The sequence below is a fragment of the Zootoca vivipara genome, chromosome 2 (genome assembly GCF_963506605.1).
Source record: "Zootoca vivipara chromosome 2, rZooViv1.1, whole genome shotgun sequence".
Lineage (NCBI taxonomy): Eukaryota > Metazoa > Chordata > Lepidosauria > Squamata > Lacertidae > Zootoca > Zootoca vivipara.
Window position 1 is genome coordinate 80,663,145 of NC_083277.1, and position 15,021 is coordinate 80,678,165.

Below are 15,021 nucleotides of genomic sequence, written 5' to 3' on the forward strand. Positions count from 1 at the left end.
TTAGCAAACAAGAGCCAGTTATTGAAATATATAATAACCATGTAGCAGTAAATAGGAGATTAAAATGCAAACAAAGGAAATATGAGTGGAGGATTCTTAAATGTGAAATCCTCCCCAGAGAAAATCAAGAAAGTTCCCCTATACTCTAAAGAATAGCTACATTTTTTTTTTTAAAAAAAAAAGATGTCTGAATGAAGTGCATAGCTGCCAAGTTATCCCCTTTTTAAAGGGATTTTCCCTCATGCTGAATAGGCTTCCTCACGAGAAAAGGGAAAACTTGGCAGCTATGATGAAGTGTATCTTTGCCCTTGGCTGGTCAGGGGACGTACCTGCACTTTTCATGGAGGAGTTTTTCTGTACTTGGCCATGGCTGTGGCAAAGTGGCCTGTATGGATATCTGGACCAGTGCTGTTCCCTAATTTTAGAGGTCAGGCTTTGGTTTGCACCAGTAAACCTCAGTTATCTCAATTTCTGAAATCCCCTGGCCATCCTTATCTACAAAAGGAGGCCGCGTTGCTACCAGATAACACTGAATGCTCAGACGAAGCTCTTTCCATGTTCAGATGAAATCAGTCTTTTCTTCTTTTTTAAAAAAAGAATGTTTTCAAGTTTGTAGAGTCAAGGGGAAAGCAAATTTGAGTCTAACTTCCTGGTTTAAAAAGAAAAGAAAAAAGTTAATTCCTGGTTTGACAAGGATGGTGGCGGCCGTGAGAGAGTAATACTAGTGACCCCAGTGCCAAAAACAATCCCATTCATTGGTAAAGATGTAAGTGAGGTGAAAATTTCAATCCACTTGTAGTCACTCACTCACAACAATACATATTTCTGGGGTGTGTTCATAACCTGATCCACACTTTGTCCACACAGCAGCCATTTTGTGTTATGTCACATGCTCACAGCTCCTGTTTTGTGACTAGAACCCACAGCCCTTCCTCAAAATTTCAAATGTGAGGTAAAAAGATTGGCCATTTCTAAGTGCAATTAGGATTCCAGCCTTAATCTTGAAATTAGTGTGATTTTTTAAAAATGCCATTACATGGAAGGACTTGTTTCACTGCCAAGGGTCTCAGCCATTTGAGCCATACTAGGAATTGTTTATACCCTCTTACTGTGACCCTGCTTTGTGGTAATGGGGAAATTAGGATGTTGCAAAAGGAATAGTTGCTCATTTGAATTACCGCAATACATTCTACATGAGACTGTCTTGGAAAGCAGTCGAAAACTTCAGCTGGACCAAAAGAGAGCAGCGAGATTGCTAAGAGGAACTGGCTGGTATGGTCATATTATGGCTTTGTTACTTACACTGGTTTCCAGTCCATTCCTAGACTGAACTCAAAATCCTGCCAGAGCAGGTCCTTTTCAGAGAAAGAGCCTTTTCAGCATTGGCACGTGGCTAAGAAATGTGCTCTTCTGAAAGGCTTGCCTGATGCCCATGCTATGACCCTTTTTGGTGCCAGATGAAAAACTTTTTATTTTCTCAGGCTTTTCAGTCTTCAATATGTTTACTTTGTTTTAGATATGTTTGTAGGGTTGTTGTTGTTGTTGTTGTTAACCAGCCAGAGAACTGTTGTTATTGGGCATACAGTGGTGCCTCGCAAGATGAATTTAATTCATTCTGTGAGTCAATTCGTTTTGCGAAAAATTCATCTTGCGAATCCCATAGGAATGCATTGAAATTTTATTTATTTATTTTTGCCCATAGGAACGCATTAATTGAATTCCAGTGCATTCCTAAGGGAAACCGCGATTCACTAGATGAATTTTTCACAAAATGAATTCGTCTTGTGAGGCAACCTCCGATCGCGAAACCCATTCGTCTAGCGAAAAAAATTGTTTAGCAGGGCATTCGTCTACAGGTACCACTGTATATAAATGCTGAAAGTAAATATGTGGACCAAAATGGCAAAACTGAAGTGTCCATATGGAAAAACAAACAATAGGTTTCCATTTCCCTACCTACCCTCCCAAATAGAACAATACCATATGTCTTTCCCCCATATTGCAGACCTGTCTCCTTCGTATTGTCTTTTCCCTTTTTCTACAGCAAAATATTTTTCAGAAGCTGCCCTGTTCAGTAAAATGAAGCTGTCAATGAGGACAAGAGAATCAAATGTAGGTGAATTTGTTATAGCAGCCAGCAGTCTTTGCGATTTGCCAGTGATATTAGCAAAAGGGGAAATCCTCATTCCCTCCCTTTCTGCTTCTGCAGCCAGGAATCAGAGAGGGCATGAAGACACAGATGAATTACTGCACTGAATAGAGTATTGGTGATTTTATTGATGAGCCTCTCAAATCATCACTAAACCAAAATAAGCTGTTCACTTCCCAGCTGGAGTCAAAACAAACTGATTACTGTTGTCTCAACCTTTACAGATGATAAATGAGGTGGCTCAGGCCCTTGACCCACATTCAGAGCTATTCTAGTGACCCAGCCAAAAATCTTTGAAAAAGAGGAAAGACTGGCTAATGAAGCATGCCTCCATTCCTACTATACTATTTCCTGTCACTCGAGCTGTAATTGATTTGCCCAAACATTTTTTCTAAAAAAATAATAAGAAGATGACTCAGCTTCATAATATTAAGTATCAGTTTCTCTACCCAACATAAGACCTTTTAAAGACACTGCAGATAAAACACCTCAACGGATTTCGATGCACCCAATGGTAGAAGATTGTTGCTGGGTAACATTAATTAATTTTTAGTTGGCTGAACATTTTTGGTAGTAGGGAGGGGTTGGAGAGGCAGAGGAGGTCTGGCCATGACCACTAAAAGTGTGGTGGGCGGGGGAGAACTCAGAAAGCTCCATAATAGAGTCATGCCCCCTTTGCAAAGGTCATCATTTCTGCCCACTAGCCAAGGCAGGCATCTCCTTCATCCCTTGCTGGGGATTACTTTTTAAAAAACATGATGGGAAGGAAGTAGCAGTTGGGTTATTTCTGCACATTCAGGCAGCTGCATGGTGGGCATCTCCTTCATCCTGTGTTGGAGAGAGCTGGAGGGTATGGGAAGTGGGTGGGGAGAAGCAGTAGGGAGATCCCCACAAATTGAGGCTTCTGTTGCCCACCCACAGTGGCAAACACCTACTTTGCCAGATTGTTGTGAAGGGAAGGACTGAGCAGCAGGGGTATCCTGCTTGTTGTCCATCAGTGAGGTGGAGCTGCTGGCAGGCTGTGACAAATTGAAGCACTTTTAAAATGTTTATTTCTGCCCGGCTGGCAAAGAGTTAACCCACCTCCAGCCTGACTGGCATAGAACTCTGATGGGGGCGGGACTGTGCCCGGTTTGAAAGGAGGGAGTGTCGGTTTTGGTCAGTGAGGAGGGAGAGGGAGGAAGGTGTGGTGTGGTGTTATGTGGTGGCTTATATGAAGACAGTTAAGAGGCTAGGAAAACTTAAAGTTAAATGTTTGACTGAGTTTATTTTGTACAACTGGAACAAAGCTAATTAATAAATGACACGTTAAAGAATCACTTATGTTTTTAACACAATAAAACTTCATCTCTGTTTTTGCCAACAAGAGGTCCGTTTGTATTTTTCCAGCGAGGTACCAGGACTCACAGCCGTGGTGACTCAAGAGAGGGCCAAACTCACCTCAGGCAGGGAGGTGGTGGTTTGTGTCCTGAAGTTACACGGAGGAGGCTTAGAAGGGTAACCTGAGGTGCCAAGAAGTTGCCAGAGTGCCTAGGGCAAACTTCTACAGTGGGGGAATCCAACTGAGGGAGACCCTTTACAGGAGGCAAGAGGTTATTCCTGGGGGACAGCCTAGAGTTTCTTAAGGTACCAGGCCACGTAGGCTGGAAGGCTCTCCTTACTTAGAAACCCATTAGTAAAAGGGATTTATTTTTGAGGCGTCAGGAGAAGAGGGTGGGTGTTTTCCCCTCTGGATTCCTGTGTCGCAGTGATAGTAAGGCAGAGTGGGACCAGGGTCGTCACACAGGCGTTTCCTTTGCCCCAGGGATGAGCTTTTTCTGAATGTTCTCAAGTAGTGTATGTGTGTTGAGAGAGCTAGGTGTAGATGATTTGTGTATGAGAGAGAGAGAGTGAGTCCCTTCTTCATGTCCCAATTCTGTGCTGTGTCAATGAGGGAGAGAACCTTCTCTGTAGTCTACTGGAATGAAATCCCTGTAGGCCAGGGGTGGAGAAGAGGACCCAACTAGTGTACCAGCATAAATTATTTATGAAAATGCATCTAGACTCCCACCTTTTCACCTGCAAATATATTTATATCATATTATATTATTAATATTAATATTCTTTGCCTTTGTAGACTGCTGTTGTATCTCTGCAGATGGAAGGGTGGTGGTTTAGATGCATTTTAATCAATAAATAAACTGAACTTTGGTCATTTAGCAAAGCTATTGCACTTTTTAATTTTGATATGAAATTTACGTTTTTATGGCAGACATAATCTCATGTCAAATCTCAGCATCAGTCATGCTATAGCATTTGTAAGGAACGCAATGAGAACATTTATGGTCAAAATTAAAGCTTTGCACACCGTCCTTTTAAAAGTAGTAGTCTAACCTCAATGCTTTCAGAAGAGTTGATCACAACTCTCTCTTTCAGCCAGCCTGCAAAACAGCCACAATCTTTGTTCTGACTGCGACCTGATCATTCTTGCTAGCACGTTCTGCTGGGCTGATCTTTTATCAACGCCATGGTTGACATGGGAAATGTTCTCTTGCAGCTTAGGAGAGGACAATAGAGATTCAACCCATGTAAGTGTAATAGGCAGGAGACAATTTCTCCAAGATTACTTTCCATAAAACCGAATTGGCGACATCTGCTCAATCTAGTGTAGATAAACAGCAAACTATTTTCCATCTCATTAACTCAGAGGATGGGATATCAAATAAACCCTGGGGGCTTCATGCTTTGTTATCACATTTAAGGCATTTCCCAGGCTCTACATTAGCTGCTCTGGGCACGGCCCAAACTTAAAACTGCAATTAAACCATTTATATTCCAAGGTAGCCTAAAATAAGAAAGCTTCAGCTTAATCTGCCTGTGTCTCTAATTACAAGTCACTTAGCCTAAATTATTTACCGTGTCCTCAGCAGTGATGTATGGCACATGTAAATCTCCAAACAGGACTCTAATAGAATTATCTAATTCTATTAAACTGCAAACAAGTACCTATTAAATATTTATTACCAAGTCTGCATTCAGTTAAGGTGGATTGGAGCATCAGCAAAGCACTTTGCTAACCTTTTCTACTTTTCAGTCTCATGGGCTGAAGATACAGAATGGTCTAATCAGAATAACACCTATTGATTAACTACCAATTACGTTGATTATTGGGCGGGGGGAATCAATGAAAACAATATCCTGAAAGAATTGATGAAGTGGGTTTTTAAAAAATAAATAAATAAATAAACTGCACAGTTTAAATAATCAAGTTTGATATACACCAGTTTGCATGATTATGAAAGTCTTTTCACTCATTCTACTCCTGGGCAAAAGTGGGAGCTACTATGGATTTTAAAAATAATTTGCTGTGACCACAAACCGCATTTCTGTTCAATGATTAGGCACAGTTTTAAGTCATTTATAATTACGATACAGTAAATGATTGCTGCTTTCCCTAATGATTTTGACACAATAATGTAACAGGAAGATAAGACCCCAGAATATGAAGGCATCACCCATAGCTGCCAAGTTTTCCCTTTTCTCGCGAGGAAGCCTATTCAGCATAAGGGAAAATCCCTTTAAAAAAGGGATAACTTGGCAGCTATGGCATCACCCCACACTGAAAACCAGATCATACAAAATAGAAATGAAAGATCTAGAAGAAACTGAGGTAGATACAAGATTCAGCAGAACTGGGCTTGAGACAGCCCCAAATTGCCTCAGGTCAGATTGGTCCCCTTAGAAAAATCCAGGGTTTTCAGGCAAAAGAGTAGAAGCAGGAGCAGAGAAGAGGAGGCAAGCAGCCTCCTCAAAGAACAGTAGAAGGTTGTTTGCAAGAGGGCTTTTAAATAGCCCCGTCCACACTGCAATTCGGCTGCGTATACCTGATCCCAGGAGGAGGGACATGTGTGTGAAACCAAACTGAGCAGGACTGAATTCCAGTTTGCCAGCTGGTGAAGGGAGGACTCAATCCTGCTCGCTGCAGGAGTCTGCTTTACCAGTCCATATCCCACAGACAACATGGTGACCAAGCAGATCCCTGCAAGATCGAACAGTTCACTCACCAGCTGGTGGGTGGAAGTTTCAATCCTGTTCTGTGCTGTGTGTTGGGATGGAGTGTCCCATTCTTTTCCCTCATGACCACTGTGATGGAATAGTGCCTGATGATGATTCCGGTTCATCATGGGTTAACCTATCACTCCCATGATAGGCAGGTGTTCCCTGGGAGGCGGAGCTAGACGGTGGTCTAAATGGAGGGGAAACAACCGTTGAAAGGCAGTTGGGGAGTGGAGGGTTAGAGAGGGAGCAGGAAGTTAGGCTTGGGGGTGGGAAGAAAGGTTATAACCGTTATTATCAAGATGCAGGAGAGGTATTAACAAGTCTGTATTATATGAAAATAAGATATGCACTTCTAAGAACCAGAGAAATCCATGTTGTCAAGTTAAATAATGAAGTTAAAAGTGCCTAAACGTTTGTGGACTCGGGCAGTGTCTCAGTACAAGAGGCCAGAACAAAGCTTTCCTGTGGAAGAGGAAACTCTTTGCTTTTTCTCCTGTCATACAAAGGGCTGGTTAGTGAAGCCAAGGGAGCCACATAGTTGCCTAAGGGAAAGGCAAATTGTAGCAGTAGGGATCCATGGGAGGGAGACCCCACTGGTGGCAATAGGTTTCAAACGCAGAGCCCTGAGGTACCCTGGAGACAAGTCCAATTTGGACACTGGAGGTTTACTCCCGTTTGTATAGAAGCACAGGGAGAGCCTCTGTAGTTAAAGCAGTGAGGGGTGGGAAACGGGGAATCCCTCACATTTGTATGTTTAATTATGCTTTAAACCTACTGCTCAATGTCCCAGTTCCCCCTTGCCTAGCCTATAAGAAGCATTGTTCATAATAGTGGTTTGCAAGACAAAGTGTAGTTGTGATAGTATGGGAGGTGGGGAAGTGGAAGAAAAAAATAATTGTAAAAATCAGGGCTCCTGCCCTGTTTTAAGTATGAAGGTCATGGTATCAATGGGTAGTGGTCATGGTGGCTATATGCTAGCTCCACAGAGGCACTAAAGCAGGTGAGGGCTTTTTTTTCATATCTTGTTTGTGGGCCAAAGGCAGCACCAGAAAAAAGTGGGGCCACAGAAGGGACATATTTCTAGGTGGGTGAGTTGTGTCCCACTTGTTGGGATCTCTGGCAAAAAGGTAACATTATATGTTAATGACAGGAGTCTAGCAACTGGGGTCAAGTGGAAAGGACCCCATCTACGACTGGCACCATTCATGTTGAGGGGCTTCCCATAGGCATCCATTTGGCCACTGTGGCAACCAGAATGCTTTCTTATGCTCTTAAAACAATGAAACATGGCCTATATTCTTTTGATGGTTGAAAGAAGCACAATCACTTGCCCTTTTACAACAGGAGGCAGGAGTAGAAAAAGTGATCAATTCGTGCTGATGGTGAGGATAGATGATAAATTCTGAATATGACTGACTTATAAATACAGGAAGCAGGAAACAAAGTGATATTTCAGCTGACCCACTAGAACACATTTACACATAACAAAGAATACTGTGCTGCTCACATATTATGGAAGCATTTTGTTTTATTAGCTTTTCACATGGATTATTTTTCTAAGAGCCACAGTGAAAGCAACTTGGCAGAGGCCAAATCATTTAAACTCAAACCAATTTTATTAAACAGCTGCAGCAAAACAAACAGAATTCACCAAGTAAATCTTGCAAGTGCAAAGCATATCATTCTATTTTCCCAGGTATTTCAAAAGCTGCTACAGATGAAATACAAAACCACAAATGCTATTTCATCTCAACTCACCCATAAACTGTCCATTAGAAAAGACCGAACAGCAACAAAGGAAATAACATAAGCAAAATGGGGGGGGGGGAATCAGTTGCCAACAAAACATCCAAACCTCAATATTCAAGATTTAAAATGCTAAATAATGTTTGATATAGTTCTAGACATAGTTCTCTTTCCCACTCCTCCACATTCAGCTGCTGGATGACCTTGGGCTAGTCACACTTCTCTGAAGTCTCTCAACCTCACTCACCTCACAGAGTGTTTGTTGTGGGAGTGGAAGGGAAAGGAGATTGTAAGCCGCTTTGAGACTCCTTAAGGAGAGTGAAAGACGGGATATCAAGTCCAAACTCTTCTTCTTCTTCTTCTTCTTCTTCTTCTTCTTCTTCTTCTTCTTCTTCTTCTTCTTCTTCTTCTTCCTCCTCCTCCTCTTGATATCTTGACACCTCAACCAATACCATGTCTGCTTGCTCATTCCGGTTTTATTTTCCCCTCCTAGAAATGCATACCAGGGTGCTGAACTCAGTATTCACAGAGGTTCATGGCCTCATTCTTCCAGCAGTGCAATTTTTAGGTTTACAAAGAGACAGTCATGTGGTTTCAGACTCCACTGACTGTTTTCTACAACTTACGGAAGTTGGTCTCTAAGGTGCTACTTGAAGGAATTTTTTTATTTTGTTTTGACTACGTCAGACCAACATGGCTACCTACCTACAACTGTTTTCTACAATGTCTGCCAAGATAGGCAGGGAAAAAATCATTCTCTGTGATGGTTTAGATAAATAAATAAAACTAGAAAACTAATGCAAGGTTAAACATCATGGAGATTAGGTCTATCAATGGCATAATTATGAAACAGAATTTAGAAAAGTCAGAATATTGGTCCACCTAGTTCAGTATTGTGTATACTCCTTGGTTCAAAATACTCAGTCCCAGTGCCCCCTACCCTACCCTATAAAAAGCATTGATCATAACAGTGGTTTGCAAGACCCGATAAGGAAGATCAATCAACCTTGAGTGTGCTGCAAATGCTTGAGACAGATTTCCTAATTCCTCTCAGACTACCCAATGGGTTGTCAAGTAGCATTCATATCCTTGCTAGTTCTACCTAATCACTCAACACTGAGTATTTAGTTCAAAATGGCTCTTGATTCCATACCCCTCAATGGTCCCGTTTTAAGTGGGACATCCTGGAATCACAGAAACCAATCCTGGCTTCTGTTTGGATGCTGGAATGTTCCATTTTTTGACCCAGCTCTCTGGCACAAATCGGCAGGGTTGCACCCGAGCGCCAGAACGAAAGCTGCTCATTTTTTGTTCTTGCAAGATTAAAAGGAGTGTAGTTTAGTCTCACACTCTCGACTTCCGGTTCATCGCGGCGGTGAGAAGGACGCAGGGACTTTCGCGTGCCGAGGTCCCTGGCTTCTCGGAGGGGGGGGAAGTCCGCAGAGCGAGCGGACTCCCCGTAAAAACATCGGATCGAGAGTTCCGATGACTCAGGAGCCCAGCGGCCGCTCCGTTTGGCGGATCCCCCGCCGCCCGAGAGCTCAATAGAGCGATCGTGAGCCGGCGGGGTTGAACCGCGGGAGCCATTTTGGGCCACATCTTACCTCCGGGAAGCGAAGCTCCGAGTCCTGACCCGGCAAGCGGCGGATTCTTCCGATTTGAAACTAAAGATCCCTAAAGAAGTAAGTGGAACTTTGATTTGGACCCTAAATTTGCTGATTGGAAAATAGGAGAGACTTTAAAGAAACGGAAGCCGGTCTCTTCCTAATGGGAAACTGGGAGGCGTTTGGAAAAAAAAAAATCCTAAGCCGAATAACAAAAGAATTTGAAACTGTGGACCCGAGAGGGAAAAAAGACTTTTTGGAACCATCTCAGCCCCCGAGTCCGGCACCCCTTGAGGTACAGCGGTATTAAAGGGAAGAGCGTTTTGACAGCTGTCAAAAGCTGTCAAACTGTCAAAAGACCGGGTGGATTGATTGCACTGCTGTGAACAGGAAAAATTGTTTGAAATTGTCAAAGAATTATTTAAATTGGAAGTAAGAATGGATTTGGGACTGAGTTAAGAACTAAGAAAAAGAACAGCCAAAATGGAGTCGATCGTCTGAGAAAGGAATTTTCCAGTACCCATTGTTCCCTACACCCTGTTTATCTGCGGTTACGAGAGGTATGAAAACAAAACTTTCTCGAGCCTTCCAGGAGACTGTGCTGAACTACTTGCTGTCATGGGAAGATTTTTGCAAGGAACGGCAACATCCCAACTCACCACCAGTTGAGACTGAAGTCCAAGTCCAGGACTTAGAGGTTAATTCAAATTTGGAGATTATTGACTCTGAGACTGTGGGTGATAAGAAACAACTTGAAGAGGACTTGGACTATGACAAATTTGTTTGGGATGAAGCAAAATATGATCTCCAAAAGGGAGAAAAACAAGCAGAACAAGAAGATGAGAGACAAAGGGACTTAAAGTCTAATGGAATTGAAGATCCTGGAGGGGTTAAAATGTGGAGTGGGGTTTTTGTGGGATGGGAAGGACAGGGGCAGAGGGGGGCAAAGGTTTGGAGATGGATTTGGGAAAGAATGGGTGTGGGGTAAAAACTTTAGTTAAAAGTAATTGTTTTGGTCTCTGAAAGACGGTTTTCGAAATCTTGGCTTGACAATGGAAACGCTGAACCAATTGGGGGAAAAAGACTTGGGGAGAGGAAATGGAATGTAAAAAAGAAAGGGAAAAAAAGTTATGTTTCCTTAAGGGAGTATAAGAATGGTTGGGAAAGAACTTTTAAGTGATTGTAAATTATTGTAGGTTAAGTGAGGTGTTTAGGCAGAAAGTTGCCCACCCTCCTCTCCTTATTCTGAGGCACTCAGTGGCAGGGGGTGCCCAGATGGGTGAGGAGGAAATGGAACCTTGGAAGTGCTGTACCCTGCAGGCACCTCTTGTGGCAGGAGGGGACCTGTGGGAGGGCAGCATGAAAAAGGAGGAGGATTGAGTTAATATTATAAGATTAAGATTTGAAGCTGAGTTGGAAAATTCGCCACAAGTAATCAGATTTTGTTGGAAAACCATGAGGAAGATCACCGAGGGAGTCGCAATTAAGATGTTAAAATAATAAGAACTGGGAAGTTTGAATTCTTCCCAATTTTTTTTCTTCTGTTTTTTCTTTTGTTTTTTCTTTCTTTCTTTTTCTTTTAGGTTTGTTAATATGATTATGAAAGAGTTGGGGGATGCAGATCCCCATAACTCTTCCCTACCTGTTCTCTCAGTGGCAGGGGGGGGATATGGGGGGAGGAGGGAGGGGGGAAGCAGAACCCAATTCATAATTGGACCCCTTTGATTCTTAAAGCACACGGGTCCTACTGGTGGTAGAAGTGGACCGGTGTGTGGAGGGAAAACGAAGGGACAGTGTTATATTGTATGTTTTGTTTTGTAAAATCAATAAAAATTTCTTTAAAAAAAAAAGTCTCACACTCTCATGCATGCATGAGAGCTTAGGACCAAAAATGGCACCCGATTTAGGTACCAAAAATGTTGGAGGGTATATGATTTGTATTGACAATAAAAATCCTATTGCATTACCCTGCCCTGAGTGGCTTTTCACAAGCTTTGCCTCTCGCCTTCATGTACAAAGCTGATTGTTCTGTGACACCAGGAAAATAATCACCCTTCCCTCCCAGGCCTGATAACTATTCCCTTCTAAAGGCCAGGCCTCCAGCACTTCAGATTTGCAGGTCCAGTGTTTTTGTTGGAGTTTCCCTGCTGTGGGGTACATGCTTGTTATTGCTCCTGTGTGCTGAGCAACGTGTCTCAGGTCTCTCAGAGCTGGTCTGGCCTGTCAGACCTGGGAACTTAGTTCTGAAACAAGTGCATAACTCCCGGCACCCTATAACTGCAAATCTATATGGACCTTGCCTATGTTGCCACCCAAGGACAAAGAAAGCCTAGGTGCTTTTTGATATTGAAATGCTTTCTTGACTGTCTTGTGTGTTTCCTGAAAAAATAAGCCCATTTTTTCCTAGTTCATTGTATTACTACGCCTGTGGCTTTCAACCCCCTATGCCTACCCACGCTCAAAAGCCGTGTTGTCTTTGTGCTATTGACAATCAATTGTGTTTTGGGGTCTTTATATGAGGCACCCCCTCTAAATGCCTTGAAGGGGAAAGAGGCATATTAATTATTAAGGATTGCTTATTAAGGTCCATTTGCAAGGGTGGCCGCTCATAACTACCATTTTGTGACTATTTTTGACTATATTAACGGAATGAACTGCAGGAGCTGGTGTAGTAGGAGGTTGTTTTTTTGTTTTTTTAAAAATGAAAATAGAAAAAGCCTGTTTGACCCCCTGCCTTCCGCCAGCCTCTCTGCAAGCATAACCTATGAGTTTTCTCAATTCATAGTCAACACATGCAATGCATTAAACAGAGCCTGTCAATTATCTCTGTGTGACGTATCGAACTCCAGTGTAGAAAATCAGGGCATTGTTGCCTTTCTTCCTCTGATTAGAACATTTGGGACACATACCCAACGCTAAGGTGATTTTTGTAGTTGAAAGCTGCCTTCGACATCTGCAAACATTGCTTTCTTTGTGGAGGGGGGACACTTAGGCTATATCGCTGAAAGACAGAGGAGAATGGAAACATGTGACACCCACTCTGCATGAGTAAATTGGCTGCTGAAGGCCAAAGGCAGCGAAAATCAAGTCCAATGAGACTTTTCAGGGAACAGAGCAAGCAGAAATTGCCCTCAGGTTTCGAAAAGTAGTCACTGCATTAGTTCCTCAATTTGAAGCTTCTCAGTGGCTGAAAGGAAAGCAATCACAGTGAACTACCACTGGAGAAGCTGAAATCATTTAAGAATCATGTCAACTCCAATTTGTTTTATTCAATCTCTTCTCAACACAACCAGATGCTGCTCATTCCAAAGCCCCTTAATTTCAGCACACAATGTTAGGCTTCTCTCTTCTTCTTCTTTTCTAATTGTATCTAGGCTACATATGCCTTCATGAAATTGTTAGGGCAATTGCCTTGGAGGGGGGATGGATTCTTCCCAAGCTCAAGCTTGAATTGGAGGAGGGATTAGTTCCCTTCGGTTCCTTCCACCAACCATCTTCTGAATGGATAAACCATCTGTCCTTGGCTTATATGGGACCATTGGCAAGCCCATAGAAAAATATAATGCCATTATACAAAGTAAACTGAAGCACTTGGGTGGGGAGGGGGATAATGTCGTAAATGTAAACAGAGCTTAGATGGATGTATAAAAGTCTGCCTGTAATGCATTTGTTCTTGCACCGCTCCTGGAAAATAGAAAAGAAAAAAAAGCACCATTATCCACATGTAAGCTGTGGCAAAAAGAGAGTGCAGAGAATCTGGCTGCGTTAAGTCGAAGTGCTCAAAGTAGCACAACTAAGCTGTAGTTTGTGAGTACACTCGCTCACAGTGTTGGAATGAACATCTCCTTTCTTATCTGTGTTGTGCCATTTTAAACCCAACCTCTCAAAATGCAATCATGCTTCCCTGTAGCATCACCTTTTTGCCACCAAAGGCACCTGCAACTGTCCCCTTAGCTACATATATTCCACATGCATTTCTTTTGGCTAGTTTTTCCTTCTCATGGGCCAAATTAGAATGGGCTAAGAGTGGCCTGGAGACCAAAGGTTCCCACCCCTGCTATACATTGATGAACTCTGGGTATAAAAAAAACACACACCCTGAGATAGCAACTGGAGGCATATTAAAACTGTAAATTATTACCTAGTCATGCAATAACAGAATGATGAACATGGACAGTTAAAGAATCACAAGGTATGTAAATCAATGGTATGTGGCCAGTTACATTCAGTGGAGCTAACTCCAGTTTCGGTTTTCTTCCTATACAGTGGTACCTCAGTTTATGAACACAATTGGTTCCGGAAGTCTTTTCATAAACTGAAGCGTTCATAAACTGAAGCAAACTTTCCCATTGAAAGTAATGGAAAGTGGATTAATCTATTCCAGATGGTCCGCGGAGTACTTAAACTGAAGCGTTCATAAACTGAAGCGAACTTTCCCATTGAAAGTAATGGAAAGTGGATTAATCCGTTCCAGACGGGTCCGCGGAGTACTCAACCTGAAGCGTACTTAACCCGAAGCATGGGTGTAATTGGTTCCGGAAGTCTGTTCATAAACTGAAGTGTTCATAAACTGAAGCGAACTTTCCCATTGAAAGTACTGTAATGGAAAGTGAATTAATCTGTTCCAGATGGGTCCACGGCGTTCGTAAACCGAAAATTCGTAAACCGAGGTGTTCATAAACCGAGGTTCCACTGCACACATACACACAAACCCCCAAAGAGAATAGGTTTCATGAAAGTAGCACACAATGGCTTGTGTTTCTACTGGGTCGCTACTGTGTTTCTCTTGAACTCAACTGCAGCTCCATTGTGTGCTAGGCCACGTCAGTCAGCAGAAAGTCATCTCTGGCTGGCTGTTGCTGGGGTGGCTCTGCCTGCATGACTTTCATTAATGCTGAAACTTGATTATATGTTGTTGGTACTCTAGAAAATGGTAGGTTCAGTCCTCAAACCATGTTTTTGGCACAAATCCCATTGATTTTCCAAGAGACTCCTGCTAATACAGCTGCCACGAAAAAATAGGTAGTGTTTCAAGCTCCTTATCATTAGCAGAATGAAGTAGCAGGGCGATTGTTCACATGAGCAGCGGTTTGCTCCCCATCTTTTCAGAACTGAAATATGTACCGCCATCTATCTCTCTTTATTACTTAATGCAAAATAAGGTGACACAAAGTTTTACTAAAGCAAAGCAGCTACAATTTGAAAGAATAGTTTGGTTGGATACAATAATGTTCTGATCATTATGTTAACTACAGAATAACGCAGTTACAAAAAAAAAGGCTACATGGTTCATGGTTTTCAGAAAGAAAAATAAATAATAGCATTCAGCTACAAGAGGATTGTTCGCTCCTACTAAGGTTAAATGTTATTATTCCTTTTGTTTCATGTGCAAGAGTCAAATGCATGAGATTCATCTATGTTACTCAGGTTTTTCTACTTAGGCAGATTGGACTGGAGAGCATGTTGAATATCCTTTGCATAAAA